The sequence below is a fragment of the Helianthus annuus genome, chromosome 15 (assembly GCF_002127325.2).
Source record: "Helianthus annuus cultivar XRQ/B chromosome 15, HanXRQr2.0-SUNRISE, whole genome shotgun sequence".
Taxonomy (NCBI): Eukaryota; Viridiplantae; Streptophyta; class Magnoliopsida; order Asterales; family Asteraceae; genus Helianthus; species Helianthus annuus.
In genome coordinates, this window is record NC_035447.2 from 114,001,957 (window position 1) to 114,022,692 (window position 20,736).

At 38.5% G+C, this 20,736-nt stretch overlaps 2 long non-coding RNA genes across 2 annotated transcripts; one reads left to right on the top strand and one right to left on the bottom strand.

Annotated features, from left to right (window-relative positions):
- Positions 1-8,887: 8,887 nt before the first annotated feature.
- Positions 8,888-10,390, top strand: LOC110912228. Its single transcript, XR_002577785.2, has 3 exons — positions 8,888-9,007; positions 9,504-9,569; positions 10,236-10,390. It is a non-coding gene; the product is annotated as an uncharacterized LOC110912228 (long non-coding RNA).
- Positions 10,391-11,741: 1,351 nt separating this feature from the next.
- Positions 11,742-13,839, bottom strand: LOC110912227. The gene is made up of 3 exons (XR_002577781.2): positions 13,060-13,839; positions 12,076-12,876; positions 11,742-11,801 (listed from the first exon to the last, which is right to left on the bottom strand). It is a non-coding gene; the product is annotated as an uncharacterized LOC110912227 (long non-coding RNA).
- Between the last annotated feature and the right edge of the window lie 6,897 nt (positions 13,840-20,736).

Sequence of the window (20,736 nt, forward strand, 5' to 3'; positions counted from 1 at the left end):
CCAACATTTCCCCGATTACCATTTCCACCATTGCGGTTTCCATTTCCGTTCCCACCGCATTGTTGTTACCAAAACCCCTAGGACCATTGTTTCCACGACCAACACCTGTGCCAACCCAATAAGTATTCTTCGAATGGCCCTCCTTACCACAAGACTCGCATTTCCTCAACCTGCACTGCCACGAGTGATGGTACAGGCATATGTCACATTTGGGCAAAACGCCCATGTAACCCTTCCCTTTGCTTTCGACACCGGTTTTGGCCCTGGCCGGTGTGTTTGATTCACCCTTCTTGCTCACGCCGTTGGTTCCTTGCTTGAAGTTGGAAAAGTTTCGTTTGTTTTCACCAGACGACTCCATATGAGTCTCCTTCTTTTTCTGATCACCATTAGAAAACTTGTTTAGCCTGATGGCTTCTTCAGTCAGTGATATGCTCAGATCGATGGCTTCAGTAATGGTTGTTGGTTTCGACGTTGTAACCATGCTCATAATCTGAGGTGCTATCCCCCAGATGAAACGTTCCACGCGCTTGAATTCGGGCGTGACCATGTACGGCACCACATGGGACAGATCATGGAACCTTTGAACATACTCAGCGATTTTTGGGCCATCCATCTTTAAGTTCCAAAATTCTGTTTCCAGTTTCTGGATCTCAGCTCTGGAGCAATACTTCTTGCGCATCAGCTCCTTCAGTTCGGTCCAAGTCATGGCGTATGCTGCAGCCTCTCCTAAGGTTTGAACTTGGAGATTCCACCATGATAGGGCACCATTAGTAAAGAGCCCAGAGATGTATGTAACTTGCTGTCCCGGCGCACATTTGCTCATTCTTATTATCGTTTCAGTCTTTTCAGTCCAACGGGTAAAAGCCATGGCGCCTCCAGTGCCATCAAAGTTTAGCGGCTTGCAATCTAAGAATTGCTTGAAAGTACACCCTGTACAAGCAATGTCATTTGCAGGAATTATTAGCAACTGCACATGAAATGTCCAAATGTAGTGTAATGTATCTCCAGTGACTTATCATTACCATTTGGAGGGTTGTTGTTGTTGTTGGAGGTACTTGTGTCATTTTGGGAGGCCGCGTACTGCGCTATAGCTGCGGCAATTATCCCTTGTAGTTCCTCCTCGGTAGTAGGCATGCGCGTATCCCGTCGTGGAGGCATCTTCTAAAAGATGTTTCATGTTGGTTAGGTCATAGTAGGTATAATAAACATGCATATATAGTAACATTCATCATCCACATAACATCTCGTGTTATAATTATAAAACAAATAATTTAACAAAGCATGTAATGAGAATACTGCGATTGAGCTTTTATATCATCAAGACCACAATACAATGTTTACAAGTTTTTTTTTCCAAATGTATCATACAACCCAAAAGAGACTAAGGGTCACAATGCCCTTGTCTGAACTGTCTAGACAAATACAACGAACAAAAATCAAATATCCAGAGTCATGATGTCAAAAGGTGGTCTTCAAAATGCTGTATAGTCTGACTCAATCGATGTCTTCTCATCAAAAGTAACCACTACCTGCAATAGACCAAAAGTAGCTATGCTGATGGTGGCGGAGGAGGTGGAAAGTGAGAGAAAAGCAACCGACGCAAATGCACCAAGTCCTCCTCAAGAGCATATGCGAAACGCAACAGGTAAGCAACCTGCTGGTCAAGAGGAAGGAAACAGATATCTGAATCAGGGAGTGATGGAAAAGGAGCATGTGGTGCTGCAAACGGGGTATGGCAGTGGCATGGAGGACGTGGAGCTCTCTCCAACTTCTGAATACGTCGACTCAAGGCGTCCTACTGCAGCTGCAGTGACGTAAGTATATCCTCTGTAGTGTATCCGACGTGAAATGGGTGATAAGGGTCGGATAATGGCATAACATGGGGTGATGACCATAGAAATGGCTCGCCCATCGGAGCTGAAACTCGATAAGTAGTGTGTGGGGCAGATATAAACAGTAAAGTAGTATGGGGAAACTGAGACGTGACAGGTACAGTAGACGACATGGGTGGAACAAAACCAGTATAAGGAATCTGCGGTATAAACTGGCCATCTCCTGACATAAATGGTACGTGGCCAAAAGGCTGCCTCGACGATCCCTCCTCAGGTCGTGGCGGAGGAATGTCCTGGAGGAAGGTAATCAGAAGGTCGGTACGCTGGACGTCTGTGATGTGTGGGGGAAACAACGGAATATTGAGTGGTGCAGTAACAGGTGCGGTAGGGGGAGTGACTAGGATCACATACGGAGGGTAGTCATCCTCCTCGATCCACCCATTATGGGTGTCCGCATAACGAGGGTCTATGTGAGTAGTAAAAGGTGCATGATCAGCATGCACAGGGGCTGAACCGGGAAATAATGGTGCAATGATTGGTAACTCAGCAAAGACGGGGTCAGGCAGAGGTGCCATGACTGGAATCTCCATGACTAGTGGAGGTATGGCAGGAGCATCAATAACTGGTGGTACAAAAACGGGAGCATATGCATGAACAGGGTCAAGAGCAAGAACGGGCTTTGGAACTATAACGGGCTCTAGATCGACAGGAGCAGGCTGATGATCAGCAGGCATATCGAGAATCTGATCATCAGGGAGAACAGGAGCCTCAGCAGGCTGCTCCTCGAGGACCAACTGATCCTCCTGGTCTAAATCGTGGTCAAATGGAAAAACAGGGTCAAACTTGTCCTCCATCTCTATATCCTCATCATCGTCAATACGAGGGATGAAAGCGAATCCCAACGGTGGAATAGAGGAAGCTACCGACTCAAAAGAATCTGAGACTGACGAATCAGAATGAACCTCCATATCACGAATCTCAACCAACGGAAGAGCGACATCATCCGCAATCGGGGCCCCGCCCTCATGGTCGTCCTCAGGGGGACCCTCGAAAAGATCGACGTCGTCATCTGACACTACATCAAGTGGCAAATCCTCGACGGGAAATGCAGCGAGTGGAATAGGAGCAGGGATCTCCGCAAGAGGTAGATCCCCAGCTGGAATGCCATCAGCTAGCTGTATGTCGTCACCAAAATCTGGTAGCGCGAAAGGCTGAAATCCGTCATTGTCCGTACTGTCCGTGTCCGATGTGTAGACCTCCGGGTCTGAGAGCATCGGGTCGTCAAAATCTACCGGCACTGGGTCAGAGACCCCACTCGATGAAGACATAGTGTATGTAACAACACAACCACAAAGTGTGCACATACATCAATAATAGTCAAGTAAGCATATAAGTCACAATTAATATATGCAAGTAATCATCCTAGTCTTCCCCAGACTATCCCACCCAACCTCTCAGACTGAACTCCCTAGCCTCTCAGACTACCCTGGTCTCTAAGACCAATCTCCTAGTCTCTAAGACTAAACCTCCCTAATCTCTAAGATTGAACCCTTCAGTCTCTAAGACTGAAACCTCCCTCAGTCTCTAAGACCGAACTCCCTCAGTCTCTAAGACTGAACTCCCTCAGTCTCTAAGACTGAACTCCCTCAATCTCTAAGACTGAAATATAAATTTTTGAAAAATGTATTTGTGCCTTTTTGTTTGTAAAAATGTTTTGTATCCTGGATCTGGACATTTAGTGTATGCAATGTAAAAATGTTTGAAAACATTTTCGTGAGAGCCCTAGTGAACATAGTCTAGACTCGAGAAGGAATCCTAGTTCGCTATGATCGTGGCTCTGATACCAAACTGTCACACCCTGGCTTTTGCGGAAGCGTGGGTTAATTTGGTGTGACTTCTTAATACCATAGCAACAATCACAACAACATTACATGATTTAAAACATAAGATGTTCATCCATTCATTAAGTCAAATACTACCACAATATCATTGTTGGAAAATGTCGACACTTACGATAAGTTACAAACCATACTTGTTTAAAACATGTTTGCCAGACACAACAAAAGACTTGAAATAAAAACATGGTTTAAAGACATGTAACCCGTCCAGGCAAGGGATTACACCTCCTAAACCAACTACCCCGGATGACATCTTTATTCAACGCAGCTTAACATGCATGCAGACACTTGCCAGATCCCTTAGTTTTCTGAAATACATGTAGTTTGAAAAATCAATAAAAGTTGAGCGAGTTCATGTGTATGTGAGTCTGTATAAACCTTTGAAATGCGTCTGTATGTATGAAAAACCTTGGTATGTAGCAATTAAGAAAAAAAAAAGAGATCACCAATGGGTTGCAAAGCCACTGGTATGTGTGAAACGGTGCAGGAAGTACTCAAACCTAGCAAATTTGTACCAGGCCTCCGGCTGTAAGACACAGTCACCACTATGGGCCTCCCCGGCCTCATGGGTATGGGCACGCTACACCCAAATAGATCTATCACTCATGTCCCTCGGTCCTAACAACGAGGATTAATGGCCTTAAGTGTTGTACCCACCTTTCACATGATCTAAGCGTCTAAACCCTCCTTAAGCTAACCATACCATTTATAAAAGCGTCTGTAAATTGTAACATTTATTTCACCCCCGAAGTATAAAACTGAAAACAGTTAAAAGAAAAGGGGGGGGGGCATGAAATCACTGAAGTGTGTCTCCTGTATCGCACTCAAATCTATGGTCTCGTCAGCAAATACGACCCCCTACAATGTACTAATGTTTATTAGACGAACGGGCCGTGCCTTGCCTTTGTATTTACGGGTTTGAGTTACGTTATCTTGTCATTATTCCAAGTCTTAATTTCTTGTTAAAATAATAATTATTATTTTAACCTAAGTTTCGTTTTTAGGGTTTTGGAATAATAGTTAGGCAACTATTTTGTATTCGAATTTCTCATGTATTTTATACGAGTATTTCCTTCCCAATGATGGGGGTATTTATACATGTATTTTGTGATTAAAGTACTGACATTATATATTCCTAAGTCCCACTTTAGAAAAATATAATAACATGTCCCAAAATATATATATTTTTCCAAAAATACAAATAATCACACAAGCGTGTTAACATGAAATATATATTTAAAATATATATTTATTCGATTTTATTTTCGAAAACTCACCTCCGATATTTTGGAGTTTTGTAATAAAACTTATGGCGAAGTTTACTTCCGAAAAACAAAGTTAACACAATTTGTAAATACTTGTTAGAAAATAATTTTCTAAGTCTTGGGATTTTTAGAAAATTTCGTCAGAGTTTCCTTTGTAAATGGAGGTGTCCACGCTTACTAGCGTATCATTTTCTTTTCAAAATAAATCAACAAACAATCCTTTAAACAACTTTACATCACCAGGAGCAAAAATATACTTGTTACATAATATTCACGAACTTGATATTTCCCGAAAATGCGTAGTAACTTAGTGAAGCTTTTAGTAGGCTTAGTTACCTTCCAAAGTGTATTTATTTCGTTAAAAATCACTTTCTTAAACGAGTTATGTTTTCACAACTTATAAATAATATTTACAAAATTTAGCTTCTTGAACTCTTCTTGTAAATAAATCTTTTTACATTTATTTTATTTATAAAAACAATGTAAGTTTTTGTAAAGTTATGATTTTTCCAAAAACCGATTCTTTTACTTGGTTTATTTAGAAAAGTTCCTTGTAAGACTTGAATCACCATGATCACCAATCTACTAGTTCATTTATATTTTAGAAAAATCTATTTTTATTCAAGTTCATGACTAAACTAGGAGGTGGTTATTTATGTAATACATAACCACTTCCTATTCTTGTTAAATCATACTTCTAAGTTTATTTAACAAGACTTTTATGATGATTAATCTTCTATAACCAAGAATTAACATAACATTAACAACATGCTCATAATCAACATCAAACTAGTAACTTTTACTTCCATCTTTTATGTAGAACTTCATGTTAAATCTTTTTAGTGTTCTTGTTTCTTGTGATTTAAACACAATGAACATACTACAACTTTTGATCACAACAACAAGATGAACAAGGGTGTACAAGTAACTTACTACTAGCACAAGGCTAGGGTAGAAACTAGTGATGAAGATGATGAGAAAAAGATGAGGAACAAGCAAGAACAAAGCTCCCTTGATGCCCCACAAGTAGCAAGCCTTCTTGTATCACCTTACAAGCTTGAATGAAACTAGAAAATGGAGGATGATGGTGGTGTATGGTGGTGGTGTTGGCGGTGGTAGTGAGCCGAGAAAGAGGAGGGAGAGAGTGAGTGAGGGAGTGTGATGATGAATGGAAATGGTTGTGATCTTGGTCCATACTTATAGAACATGTCTTCATCTTTTGGTCATTCTCACAAGCAACACCCATTAAACAATTGGAATTAAATCAAGTACGAGATTATGAAGCATGGTAAAAATGATATGGTGGGCCCACCTGGGACCGATTTCGGCTGGGGGGGGGGGGGGTAAAGGGAAACATTTTGTAACTAAAGTGTAATGGTAAGTTGGATTTCAAGTAATGTGTTTTCATATGTTAGTTAGTTACTTTTTAGTGGGTGTTAGGGTGTTCGGGGATCATGACAAGCCAAGAAATAGTGAAACAATGTGTTTGGCAAAAATTTAGTATTCCGGGTAATGTCCAGTTATCCAGTTAGGTAATGTCCTGTTAAAATGTTTAATTATTCCTTAATGTGACTTTTATATATACTTTTGTAACACAAATTGTTCCCGGCACTTAGGAAAGTATACAGTTCCATTCTGCCATATTTCTACACTCTACTAGCGTTTTACAATGCTGAATTTTAATAATAAATGCAGAATTCTGCATTTATAGTGTGTCTTAGGCACTTGCCGGCACTATAATTATCACCTAGTGATGCAGTTTTATGGTCCTCACTTCCCTACACTTCATACTAGTGTAGTACCCTGTCCCTGGCTCATACTGGCCGCAATAGCATTGTCTGCCTATGTGCTGGCTTTGTCAGCGTTATTTCTGAATCAACCGTTCAATGTGCTAACTGTGTTGTGTGCATCAAGTATGTCACTGATGTTTGTGTGAAATAAATGGAGTGACTGTATGAAATATGATGCACATGTATGTATGATACAAAAATCATAAAGCAGTTTAAAGTGTCAGTTATAATCAAGCACAGTCATTAAGAACATAATTAAAATTAATTAATTGTACAGTGCCTGTAATTGTGAGGGTTATCACACTATGACTGCGAAATCCACTATCACCCCGGAAAGGCTAATGTGGTGGCGGATGCCCTTAGTAGAAAAGATGAATACGCTCCAATTCGAGTATGGTCTATGCAGTTGGTAGTAACTTCAGGCTTGCTTGAACGAATTCGAGAAGCCCAGATCGAAGCAGTAAGGGAAGAGAATTGGAAGAAAGAACGTATAAAAGGGTTGACAAAGGTTCTTGTGGAAGGAAGTAATGGGATGAAATACCAGTATGGTCGGATTTGGGTCCCAAACACATGTGGTGTTAAGGATCTTCTACTTGACGAGGCTCACAAGTCTTGCTATTCGATTCATCCTAGAGCAACCAAGATGTATAGAGATTTGAAGCAAAACTATTGGTGGCTAGGGATGAAAAGAGATGTGGTTAAATATGTGGAGAATTGCATGACTTGTTTGCAAGTCAAAGCGGAGCATCAAAAGCCATATGGCAAACTTCAACCTTTGGATATTCCGGTTTGGAAATGGGAACATATTACTATGGACCTGTTGACTAAACTGCCAAAGACGGCACGGGGATTTGATGCCATTTGGGTAATTGTAGATAGACTAACCAAAAGTGCCCATTTCATCCTTATCCAAGAAACCTACACCTCTGAGAAGATGTCAGAAGTGTACGTGAACGAGGTCATATCACGCCATGGGGTGCCGGTAACTATCGTGTCCGATAGGGATACTTGGTTTACCTCAAATTTCTGGCGCGACTTCCAAAATCAAATGGGTACCAAGTTGTTGATTAGTACAGACCGACGGGCAAAGCGAGCGAACGATACAGACATTAGAAGATATGCTTCAGGCTTGTATAATAGATTTTGGTGGCAATTGGGATATGTATCTACCGTTAGTCGAATTTTCATATAACAATAGCTACCATTCGAGTATTGGCAGGGCCCCGTATGAAATGCTTTACGGAAGAAAATGTCGGACACCGATATGCTGGAAGAAGTAGGCCCTCGGGAGCGTGCTCATAAAGATGTAATCCGGGTTACGAACGAGAAAATTGACATGATCCGAGCCCAACTGAAGGCAGCTCAAGATCGACAAAAATCAGATGCGGATAAGAGATGAAGGCCAATCGAATTCCAAATTGGCGATAGGGTGATGCTTAAGGTATCTCCGTGGAAAGGAATTATCCGGTTCAGAAAACAAGGAAAATTGAGTCCACGATTTATAGGGCCTTTTAAAATCTTGGAGTGAGTGGGTAAGGTGGCTTACCGACTAGAGTTACCGGAGGAGCTAAGAGGGATACACAACACGTTCCATGTCTCGCATCTGCGGAAGTGTTTAGCGGACGATACGGCCTATGTTCCCCTCGATGATATAGAGATTGATAATAAACTCAACTATATAGCGAGGCCTATCGCATTCCTAGACCGTAAAGTCAAGAAATTGAGGAACAAAGAATTCGACCAAGTAAAGGTCAAATGGGAACACCGAAAAGGATCAGACACCACTTGGGAGTCTGAAAAGGAAATGAGATGACTCTACCCTTCACTTTTCGGTACGTGTATGCATATTAATTTTATACATAAAATGGTTTCGGGGACGAAACCCTCTTTAAGGAGGGTGGACTTGTAACGCCCTAAAAATATTTAATAGTTAAAAACACCATATCCCAAAACTTAAATAAAAGGTGTTAGTTTGATGTGCCTTAGTCTAACAAGATAAACTCAAGGGGCTGATTTTGTATGAATGGCCAAACTTGATTTTAATAAAAACAAAATAAAACAAAAACCCACACACATCAGTGTGTGTGCGTGTGGGAGCGACCAGGAGAAGGAAGAACACCCAAACCCTTATTTCAACAAATTGATCAAAATGAAGGGTGAATTGGGCTTGAAATTACTGCATGAATCAAGAATCTTGATCACTCACACTTGTCTAACACTAGGTAAGTTACAATTTCAGTTTTGGTGATGTTTGATTCTTGGGTGAAACTTGATTAATAGAAGTTCTTGAATAATTGGGTGATGTTATGATTCCAGGAAGTGTAATGAAAGTGTAGGATTATAAACCCTAACTGAAATTATGTGAATTGATTGATAAATTTTGTGTTAGGATTATCTTGTGCCATATATTGAAGTGGGTTTTCATCTAGAATGAAAAGCCCCAAGATTTTTGTATGAACTATGTGAAATATTAACCTAGGTTTGTTGAACTAGCATGTTAATATGGAGGTAATGAGTAATTAAGTTTGAATAAGATGAAATTCTTGGATTTACCAAGGTTTAAATGAACGAAAACGGCTATTTAAAAGGTATGCACATAAGGTGCTTGACAAAACGCCTAAAAGATGTTGATAGACATTAATTGTGGTGTTTGGTTAAATAAACAAACTTTAGTTATGAGCCGAAAGGTTCTAATGACAATTGGCATGTGCATTTTAGGCAACACAGTTGAGGCGTCGGGAAGTCAAGCCGGTGCGGAAACTCGTTTGAAGGGAAATCTTTAAGGTACGTGGCTAAACGCTTCGTTAATATGGTTAGTTAGTCTTTTGTTATTGTTAATAGTTGGTATATTAGAACATGAGATTTTTGGTGGTTTAGTTTGCTTATATGATGAACTTCATACGGGCAAATTAAACGAGTCATTAAGAGAAGGTACAAACCGGGTAACGCGAGTACCTTATGAGTAGACTTTAAGCCCGGGTGGCGGGTAGTGATTTACTAAGCACGCAAACCGGTAATGGGAGCGTGAGTGTTGAAAATAAGGAACCCGTGAATGGGTCTTCTCATTATGAAGTAATATCTCGTCCGTGTGGTTTCGGGTAAAATGGAACAACGGGTCAAAACAGCCAAAACAGCAAAGTATTGCTGCAGATGAGTCTCAGACTCTCGGCCTGGGCTTATGCGGGGCGCGAGAAAGCTACCATAAGTTACGGTAGCTACCGTAACTTACGGTAGCGAATAAAAGTGTTACGCCGGTTCTCTACTGCCTTACGGTAGCCCAATATTGCCCAGTGGCTACCGTAGCTTACGGTGGCTACCGTAAGCTACGTTAGTGCCCAGTCACTTTTGATAAGTTTGGCATATTTTAGTTATTCGGATTCGTTTTCGAGTGTAGTTTCGTTTATGCCAATTTCTAAGAACCGTAATACTAATGTTTGTTAAAATTTTTAGCTTTTAGGTAATTCAAGTACGTGGATGATGGTCAAGTCAATGCTTCCGAACCGAACACATTCAAGATCACGTTCCACTACTTTTGTTAACACTTGTCATTAGTAAAACTTATGTAATTAAAGGAACTAGTAAATACTCCCGCGCTTCGCAGCGGGTTCTGCGTCTTTTGAGAATAAGTTATGATAATTGGTTTTGGATAACTTATTATGTGCCTTTTAAGAGTGAATCAACTAAACATAACATAAGGTAGGTAGTAAACAACCTATACAGAGCTTTATATTATTCATGTACTTGCATGTCTGTGTACAATGAATTGAACTAATATACCGGGTATAAGAACGTCTTTGGATTTATACTTCTTCTCCTGTTCCCCTTTCAAATCATTGTTGCAAACTTATCATAGTTTATCCGAGCATCCTACAAATATTATAAATATACCTTTTCGTTTACTTGCTGCATGCAACATGTATCATATCATCATACTAACAGTGTTAATCTCAGATACGATCTCTTTTATGTCCCCTTCCATCATCCATACCGTATTCGCATATAAATTGCTACATTTCTTCAATAGTTATGCACCTGGTGTCAAAGGAGACCATAAAACTTAACAAACCATCATGAATTCTTTGACATTATTCTTTAAAAGTGTGCTTACCCATTGTGGTTTTTTATCAAAGTAGTGGATATTCTTTTCATATGCATTGTTGTTGTTATGAACTCGTCATAGTCTCATGGTGTATAGTTCCATTCCAATCCGCATACACCTGTTTGGTTTTCAATTTAACATTCCAAGTGATCAGATAATGAGGTTTTCAAGTTTCACATTAATAAAAACTCAACTAAGCAATGGAATCTGCTAGGTGTTGACATCTTATAGCTTATATCGGTTGTTTAACTTCGTTTTCAATTAGTTTCATCCGTTGCTTGTGAAGTCCTTCTTTTAGCCATTCAACCATTATAGTTCCGTTATTATCAGTATGCATTCCTTGAGCATTTCCTCAATCCGATGATCTTTTCGTCCGACAGCCATCCTGTGATAATCTGCATTGAGTACAAATTACCAAGCAAAAAAGTTTTGAATTTTTCAATCTTTAATGAATTATGATGGAATCGTGTTAGCCGAGTATAAACTTGCTACCCATTATAGTTATCATTAAATATAAACTAATTAAAAGTTAAGAAATACACAAAGTTAAAAGTTAGAACTCAACTACTGAAAAATAGCAAAGTTAAAAGGGACCAATGAATTTAGTTTCTCTGTATTTGTCCTCACAAAAATATAATCAAACAGTTATCTGAAGTTCTGAACTATGTAAAAGTAAAGGTTGTGATCATTTGATCAGTATCCATAAATGAATTACATCCACGTAAATGAACTAATAAAAAGAAAAATAACATACACATGAGAACTCCCCCCAAAAACTGAAATCAACCACCAAATTTCATTGCTTGAAGTTGCATTATCAGCAATGATGCCAGAGCCCAAAGAACCATAATTTATTGCCCTTCCAATATCTTTATATCCATGGGGATTTTCTCTTCTAAAATTGTGGCAAAACCCACCTGCATAACAAACGAACTACATGAACCATACACTATGAATGGAATTAAGAAAAATCCAACTCAAGATCCAAACAACATAAACAAAGGATAAAAAATGCATAATTGGTGATGAAAATGCATAAAAATCACCAACGCTATTATCCGGAGGCGGGAGGTCGTTGCCGCCGGCGGTTAATACCAACGTCTCTATACACCGGAATAATCAACGTCACCTACGGTTTAGACTCCATATCTAATCTAGCAATAAATTGCAATATAGAAACAAAGAACGTACTTCGAACCTAAATTGGTCAGCGGCGCCACCTGATGCCGTAGTCTGGGTCACTGGCTTCTCCATTTCCACTGCTAAAAAGACACCCGATGGTCGATACTGACTTTATTCTTCGAGATGTACTACTTGCTATAGCCGGAAGCCTTTGCCGGAATGTTGTCGGCAGAGTCAAGCCAAAATTCATTGTCGCTCCCATGGAAGTAACAATCAGATGGGTCAGGTGGGTTAAAAAAATTAAACCGACCCAGGTGTAATTTCTATTCGTAAAGCCTCTTGAATTATTTCACACGAAAATGGAGTCATTAAAATAATCTAAAATCATGTTGACTTTATATTTTGTGGGTCACCCGACCCATTTCAATATATACCTAAAATTACTCAATTTGACCCATTACAAAAACACGAATTAGGAATCAAATCCCAAACAACCCAAAGCAAGTATAAAATAAGAGGGTAATAAATAATCCTCTAAAAGGCATACTTCAAATGGATTCAAAAGAATAGCAGCAACATCAATACACATTACACACTAAACTAATTTTGTAAGTCTTCACCACAATGCAAAAAATTCACCAATCTTTGATAAATCTCAAACCATTAGTCAACATACCTATCAACGACCTCTGACGGTAGTGGCGCTCACAAATTACGCCAGATCGTTAGCCAAAAGAAACACTTTATCCCCCACATCTCTCTCTCTCTAGCCTCCTGAAATTGCCACCTCACCACTATGCCCCCGCCATCTTGAACCAAACACCACCCTTACCACCCATCACCTGAAACCGCTGCGACCATCACCATAACCTAAAATACAACATTAAATGTGTGAAGTACAACATAAACCTTACATGGATACGAAAAATCTTGACAACATAAACCTTACAAGGATACGAAAAATCTTGACAACAAAAACCTTACAAGGATTTGAAAAATCTTGACATGAAAAAATGAACGTTTGTGAAGCTGATTACTGAGACTAAAGTTTACCAGATAGCAACGGCTAAAGGATTCACGGTGTTTGCACCGCAGGTTGAAGCGTTTAAGGCCGCAGATGTATGGATCTGATTCGGTAAATCTCCGGCTTCAACACCATCGTTTTCACCGATCTCTGCGCCGGTATCGGATGTTCCTTCACCGTTCCTTTCTCCTTCGACTTCAGCAGTTCAGCTCCTACTGGCGATCTCCGTCAGATGGCCCTACTTCTTCGATGGTGAAACCTTTGCCCTAACAGTCGTCTCTCTGTACTCTATTTCTCTCCTCTCCAGACGTGTCTCTACCCTATCCGTGACCGGTTTCCACCACGTCCCTATCACCACCACCGTTGTAAACCACAACCATGACCCAATCTGACTATAAAGGATACATGCATACCTGGTTCATGTCACCAGGTTCTCACCGGACGTTTTCGGAATCTCACCGCCAGAGAACCAGGCACCGGGTTCTCGCCCATTCCGACGGTTTAACCACCGTCTCTGTCGCCGGAGACGTGGAAGCACCCTACCCTGTCTCTATGTCTACTCTGTCGCGTGTCTTCTCTGATCTCTCTGTCTAGCTGAACCCTCTTTCTCTTTCAGTTCTCTCTCTCGGTCATAGATTTCAACAATCAGGAGGTTACAAATTTGGGGAAGAAAGCCGCCCTTAACACGTGTGTAAGGAGCAACTTGGCACACACATGAAGAAGCAATTTGGTGGTGATCAGGTGATGTAGAGGTGAAGGGATTTAGGGTTTTGATTTTGGGGAAAAAGGGGATGATGATGGTGGTAATCTGGTGAAGAAATATGTTTTGTAGATAAAAAAAAATGTTATATGGGATAAGATTTGAACCAGCGTCAAAGACGGGAACAAACAACACAACAACCACTTAACCAAGAGCCAAATCATGTTAGACTATGAAATGAAATTTTATATATGCAGTATAAAAAACGGATGAGCTGTACTGTTCACAAGGTTGCTTTATTAATATATAGGATAATACTTATGTATCCTAATGTTGTTTTTGAATGTTAGTTAATCTAGTAATTGCTAAACTAAGGTTATGTAAATGTTTGGCTTGACGTTTATAGTGAATATTCTTATCTTGTCGGTAAGAATTTATATTTCTAAAAGTAGAGTGTTACATGGCAGGCCAGTGGTGATGGCCAGATGGTGATCGCCGATTGGTGGCGGCTGAAGTGGTGGTGATCGATTAGCAGAGGGAGAGGGTATGACGAATGGTGATGGTAGGTGATGTGTCTGTGTATATATATATTATAGAAGTATTGATGATTAATAACATATATATATACATTTATATATTTACTAGGTTAGAACCCCGTTTAATACACGGGTTGATAAATATAATTTTATATACCAAATAATAAAACAATATATCTTTAAAAATCTCGTTTATTACATGGGTTGAATAAACGTAATTTGATATACTAAATAATATAAAAGTTATATATTTAAGAACCCCGTGTATTGTACGTGGAGTAAATTTAATTTTATATATTAAATAATGAAAAAGTATTTAAAAAACCTGGTGTATTACATGAGTTGCATAAATATAATTTTGTATAGTAAATAATAAAAATATTATATCTTTTAAAAACCTCATTTATTACACGGGTTGAAAGAATCTAATAAAATATTATATATCATAAAAAAACTAACAGATAGAGAGAAAGAGTGTAGTGATAGAGTGAGAAAGAGTGTAGTGATAGAGAGAGAATGTATGTGTGTGTTTGCATATATATATATAGTTGTATATAAACAATATTCTTTTATTTATTATTTTTATATGTGTGTGTTTGCATATATATAGTTGTATATAAACAATATTCTTTTATTTATTATTTTTATAATTGCTTATTTTAGTAAAAATAGTAAAATGATCAAAATACCCTTATGTGGGGTCCACTAGGTCAGATTTAACCATAAAAAAATAACTGAGTTAAGGCAAAAGGACATAACTTGCAAGAGTTTGCAAACATCGAGTATGTTTTTTGTACTTTTTGAAGATAAATGACACACTTTGTAATTTAGTGTCAATATAAAGAACAATTTTTGTAATTTACTCAAACAGATTTAAGGAATAAATAAAATTGAATACTTATATGTAAAATTTTCGATCAATAAAAGACAAAAACAGATTTAAGGAATAAATAAAATTGAATATTTATATGAAAATTTCCGAAATACCCATAACTTTAATTGAAAATTTTAACTGAGTTAGAGACGCAGAGCAAAGTGGCAATAAAAAGGAAACATCAGGGAGGAAAATAACATTTTTATAATTTTTTTAGCAAAACCGTTAAAATGGTCAAACCACATAGAGCAAAAACAAAGTTAACTCAATATGTTTTATTGTATTTAATAGGATAGAGACAGGCGCAATTAAGTCTTTGGGTATACTTTAACCTAACTTAACTCCACCTAAGTGGCACATCAATTTTTTTTTCTCATTTCACTTTGTTTCACTCTAAGGAAATAGTTTAACATCTTAACACATAACTCATTTAATGCACTTAACATTGGGTTTTTGTCTAAAAAAGAAAATAATAATTAGTTCAATCTCTTAACATTCGGTTAACATGTTAACACATAACTCATTTAATGCACTTTAACACAAGGAGGGAGTGGTTCGCAATGTTAGTTAACATGTCATGTCATTGTTAACACTCTAGATGTTAGAGTACACCTCATGGCCTTAGAACAAAGTGAATGTTTGACCAAGCCACTAACCATGTTTAGACAATACCCATGGTGGTGTGTGACTAGTTCATTGCGTCTCTTATAACACACTTGATAATGTCTAATTATTTTTTTCAGTTAGGGTGTACAAATCGATCATATGATATTGATATTGTTACTTGTATTGGTGAGTAGCTGGCGCGAGATGTTTTACACATCACACATTTTGTATATAGGATAGCAACCTATGCATCGTACTACTTGATTTATTTTTTGTACAACTTTTGGTACTCCGATTAGATACGAGTTGTTTATTGGCATGCTAATTTTTAGACTTCTGGTCCTTTTCTTTTTCTACACTACGTTATCTTGATTTTTCGATATCCAATACTCGTGTTTTGATTTTGGCTGCTATGAGAAACATGTTTGTTGCATGTTTTTTAGATTTGTTGGATACTAATAGTGTTTTAAGTTTGTAAGGATATAATCATTTCACGATCACTCTTGAATCATATGAACTGAGACGGATGCGTTTGTGAGATCGAATTAAACAAACAACAAGAAGATAGATGCACATTGACGTAGAATTCAATTACGTAATTAGTCGTCATAGCTTTACAAAATTTATACACACATCTATTAAGCGACATGTCAACCCTAAGTGAGCTCCCCTGGCTAGTGATCTCACTACAAATCACACATACAATGATAATACAAATGAAAGCCCTATTTATAATGGACCTAGTACTCTCACTTGTGAGCATGCTAAAACTCTTACACGAGTACTCTCACAACGCCGAATACAATCTAGTATTCGCAAATCTACATATTTGCGTTCGTTTGCGAGAGCTATGGATTTCTCGCAAATTATCAAATACTGGGGTTATCGCATTTTATAATCATTAGTAAGAAATCTATCCCTTACAGTCTTCCCCTTGATTGATTGACGGTCGCTCGTCTTCTTGACCGGTAACCTAAAGCCTTTCATTTCAATTCTCCCCCTCAAAGTACGTCTCTCGTATTTTAGGCAAATGTAAAGGTTTGAATCTACTAGTTAGCATCAAATCACCAGCTTCATCACGAACATGTAAAACTTAGTCAAAACTTTGTAGACCCATTATTGCAAAAAAAAAAAAAAAAAAGGGTCCAATACTCCTCCAACTAATCAGGCCCAAAATTACTTGCGAATTAATGAGTCCTTTTAGCAGCCCAATACTAATTATCTTCGGCTCAACAGAACTTTAATTGTTGTCAGCCCACAAGAACATTAGTCCAATAACAAACCTCTCGACCCACCATTGTTAATAAAACATCCGAATGTCAAAAACAAAATTAAAATGGATCGGACTTCAATCAACTATCAACTGACTATGACTTATTCAAAAATATTTTCCCAAGGTATTATCTTATTCTTGGTAGTGTGAGGCTAGCTCACTTGATAGAGACACATGCTTGTTAACGAGGAGGTCCTAGGATTAGGGGTGCTAAACGAGTTGTGCTCGCGGGTTGGCGGGTTTAAGCCGACCCGAACCAGAAAATTTTAGACGAACCCTAACACGACCTAAATATTTGTGGGTTGACCCGACATGACCCGTTCAACCCGAATTTTTTATTTTTTATTTTTTTTGCAAATTAATATATTAAAATTAAATTTAAATACAAAAAACACAAATGTGTATAATACAACTACGATTAAATAATTAAATCTTATGTCGATTTCTCTTTTTAAGTTATAAATATGGCACAAAATACACACCCAATACAATTTATAACATAAAACATATTGTAAAAGATACAATTTAATATAATTTGGTTAAACGGGTCAACCCGCCAATCTTATTGGGTTGACCCGAACCCGAACTCGACCCGATTAGCTAAACGGGTTCGCTGGTTTAACTTGAAACTGACCTAAACCCGTTTATACTAAATCCAAACCCACGAATTTCGTGTTCGGATCGTGTTGTTTTTTTGGGTCGTATAAGAAATTCACACCCCTAGCTAGGATTGAATCGGGACAAAGGGAGTATTCTAGAAAATTTGGTGCAATATGAGCAACATTTGTCGTTCAAAAAAATTATAGAGTAAATTACAAAAAAAAGGTCCTTTATGTTAACACTAGATTGCAAAGTGTGTATACAAAAAACATACTCGATGTTTGCAAATCCCTTCACGTTATGTCCTTTATCACCAACTTAGTTATTTTTCATTGTTAATTCAGGGTAGATTGGTAATTTTACTCGTGGAGCAACGGGAGCAAAGGCGCTTTTCCGGAAGTAGAGGGGGCGGTAACAGATCACCTAGAGACTAAGTAATTAATGCGGTAAAATATCGGGTATTGGTTAAGGACCAATATTTGAGATATCGGTTATCGCGGTGGGATATCAGTAATTTTAATATCATGCTAAATTTATATATGTAACAATTTAACACTAACAATTCAGTATACTCTCCTACCATTAACAAATTAACCTTTTACAACTTGCAAAACACTAACAATTGTAGCAAGTAGGAGCTAACTAAGACTTCAAACACTAACATTTAATAGTAACAACTAACAATAAGACTTAAAACACTAATAGCAGCAATAAGTAGAAAGGCAGGTGGTAGAAATAAGAAAAAAGGTACTGATATTGGGAAAATCGGTGATATATCGGTCAAATATTGGCCCAATATCAGTCAAATATCGGTCAATAGCGATGATATTTTCAGTATCGATATTCTGGCCTATATTTTGCACCGATATATCACTGATATATCAGGATATTAACTACATAGCCTAGAGATGAATACTTTGATCAGATCAAGTATCTTCGTCGGAGAAAGAGAGAGAAACAAGACTGATTAGAGAGGAGGCAACAAGGGAAGGGAGGAAATTGGACAGAGGTAAAAAGAAACAGCAAAAACTGGATGACAAAACATTTGCGCTCAGGGAGGAACGTTTAAAGGATGCTACTACCTTTTTATATCTCAAATCTCCCTGCTGGATGTTGCACTATGAGGCTATGGATGGCGTTTGAATCTTGGCCTCAACTGGAATATGCTTTCATGCCCAGAAAAAGGGACGGTGCCGGTAAATTCTTCGGGTTCGTTGGATTTTCTGGGGTTAGTGATGTTGAACAACTGTTAGAAAGCTTTAAGGATATGTCAATCGATGAGGCTTGCGTTTTTTGTGAATGTTGCGAAGTTTGACAGATTCGGCAAACCTAAGGCCATCGCTCATAAAGCTCAGCTCCAAAAGGAGATGCTAAAGGTTGTCGAAGCTTAAAAGGTTTAGAATGTCGTTAGCCCGGAGGAAGGGACGTCTCTGGATGAGGGTGGAGAGGATGGCTCAAACTCTTTCAAAGCTGTTCTACTTGGCCAGAGCACGAGTAGTGTCAAAACTGTTTCGTTGGATTTTACTCCTCTGAAGAAGGCGGAGTTTGAAGCTTTCGTGAACAAGGCCCTCGTTGGGGTGCTTCTAAGTTTGGAGGGTTTGTCTGCGATCGGAGGTGCCTTGTCGGAAGTTTGTAAGACGAAATTCTCTCTGAAGTACTTAGGAGGTCTTAAAAGTCCTCATCATATTCAATCGTGAGGAAGAAGCTGGATGTTTTCTTAGATCCAATTTTGATTGGTGGTCTTCTTGGTTCTATAGGCTTTCTGTTTGGGATAGAGATTTAGGTGAAATGGAAAGGGTGGCATGGGTAAGATAAGGTGAAAATGGCTTGGGTATGTTGGGATCGAGTCATTGAACTGGTAGCCAAGGGTAGGCTTGGGTTGGGCTCGTTAAGGGACATGAAAATTAGCCTACTATATAGTGGTGGTGGCGTTTCAAACAAGAAGAAGGCAGCCTTTGGCGGCACACTGTGGAGGCAATTCATTTTATTAATAGTTCGTGGTCATACCTTCCGATAAAAGCGGATATAGTGGGTAAATTAGCTCCTTAAAGCTGCTGGTGGTGACGGAACCAAAACGTGTTTTTAGTTGGATAATTGGACGTGTGAAGGATTGCTGTAAGATATGCTTCCAAACTTGCTCATACTGTAAAAAGGAAGGCTACAAGCGTTTTAAAATGGGAGTGGAAACGTATGCTATTCTCTGCTTTGGCATTGGATCAGTGGGTTCGAGTGAAGGGATTTAGAATTGCGGTCTCGTCATCAGCATAGAAGGATCAGTGGGGTTTGGGAACCGGATAGGAAGGTGAGTTCTCATTAGCATCGTGTAAAAGTATTTTATCCAAATTTGCAGTGCCTTACTATCCTTTTGACTAGGTTAAATGGGCTTCGGAAAAGACTAATATATATGGCTGGAGAGCTGTACAAAATCGTCTTCCAACTCTTAGAAACATGCAGAAACGAAACATCTTCCACGTCTCAGCGATGTGCAGACTTTGCGGCTGTCTGGATGAAGATGAAGAGCATATGTTCGTGTCATGTTTGGTGGCATCCATAGTTTGAAACAAGATTAGCAGCTGGTGCAACATCCCTCTCTTAACAACTTCCACAATAAAGGAATTATTCAAAGTGTATAAAAGCATGATGGTGTCGAAATCAAAAAAAGATTATTCAAATGATTATATTAGCAACGTGTTGGGAGATCTGGAAAGTGAGAAACGATTTAATATTCTCGGGCAAACGAGTTTTCCTCAAAAATCATCGGGGAAACGCAAGCGTTGACTTATCTTTGGGCAAAGGACAGGGCAAAGGCGAATACACTGACGTAGCAAAACTGGGTATCTTTCAATCTTATTATTAAGTAGTCAGTTTATTGTTCTAAATTGGTGATTAGTTTGGGTGTGTTTGTATTATGTTTTCTGTCTGGTGTCTTGCTTGTCCAAACTTTGTACAAACATTTGGTGATGAATGAGTCGTTAAAAAAATTGTACGGGTGTTCAATCTTTTAATTAATTTTATATTTATCTTCTGTCTTGTATTATTTTTTCACTTGTTTTTGAGTTGGTATAACAAGAGGGTTAATCCATGGTCAATATATCATTATGCACCATTGTTTATAGC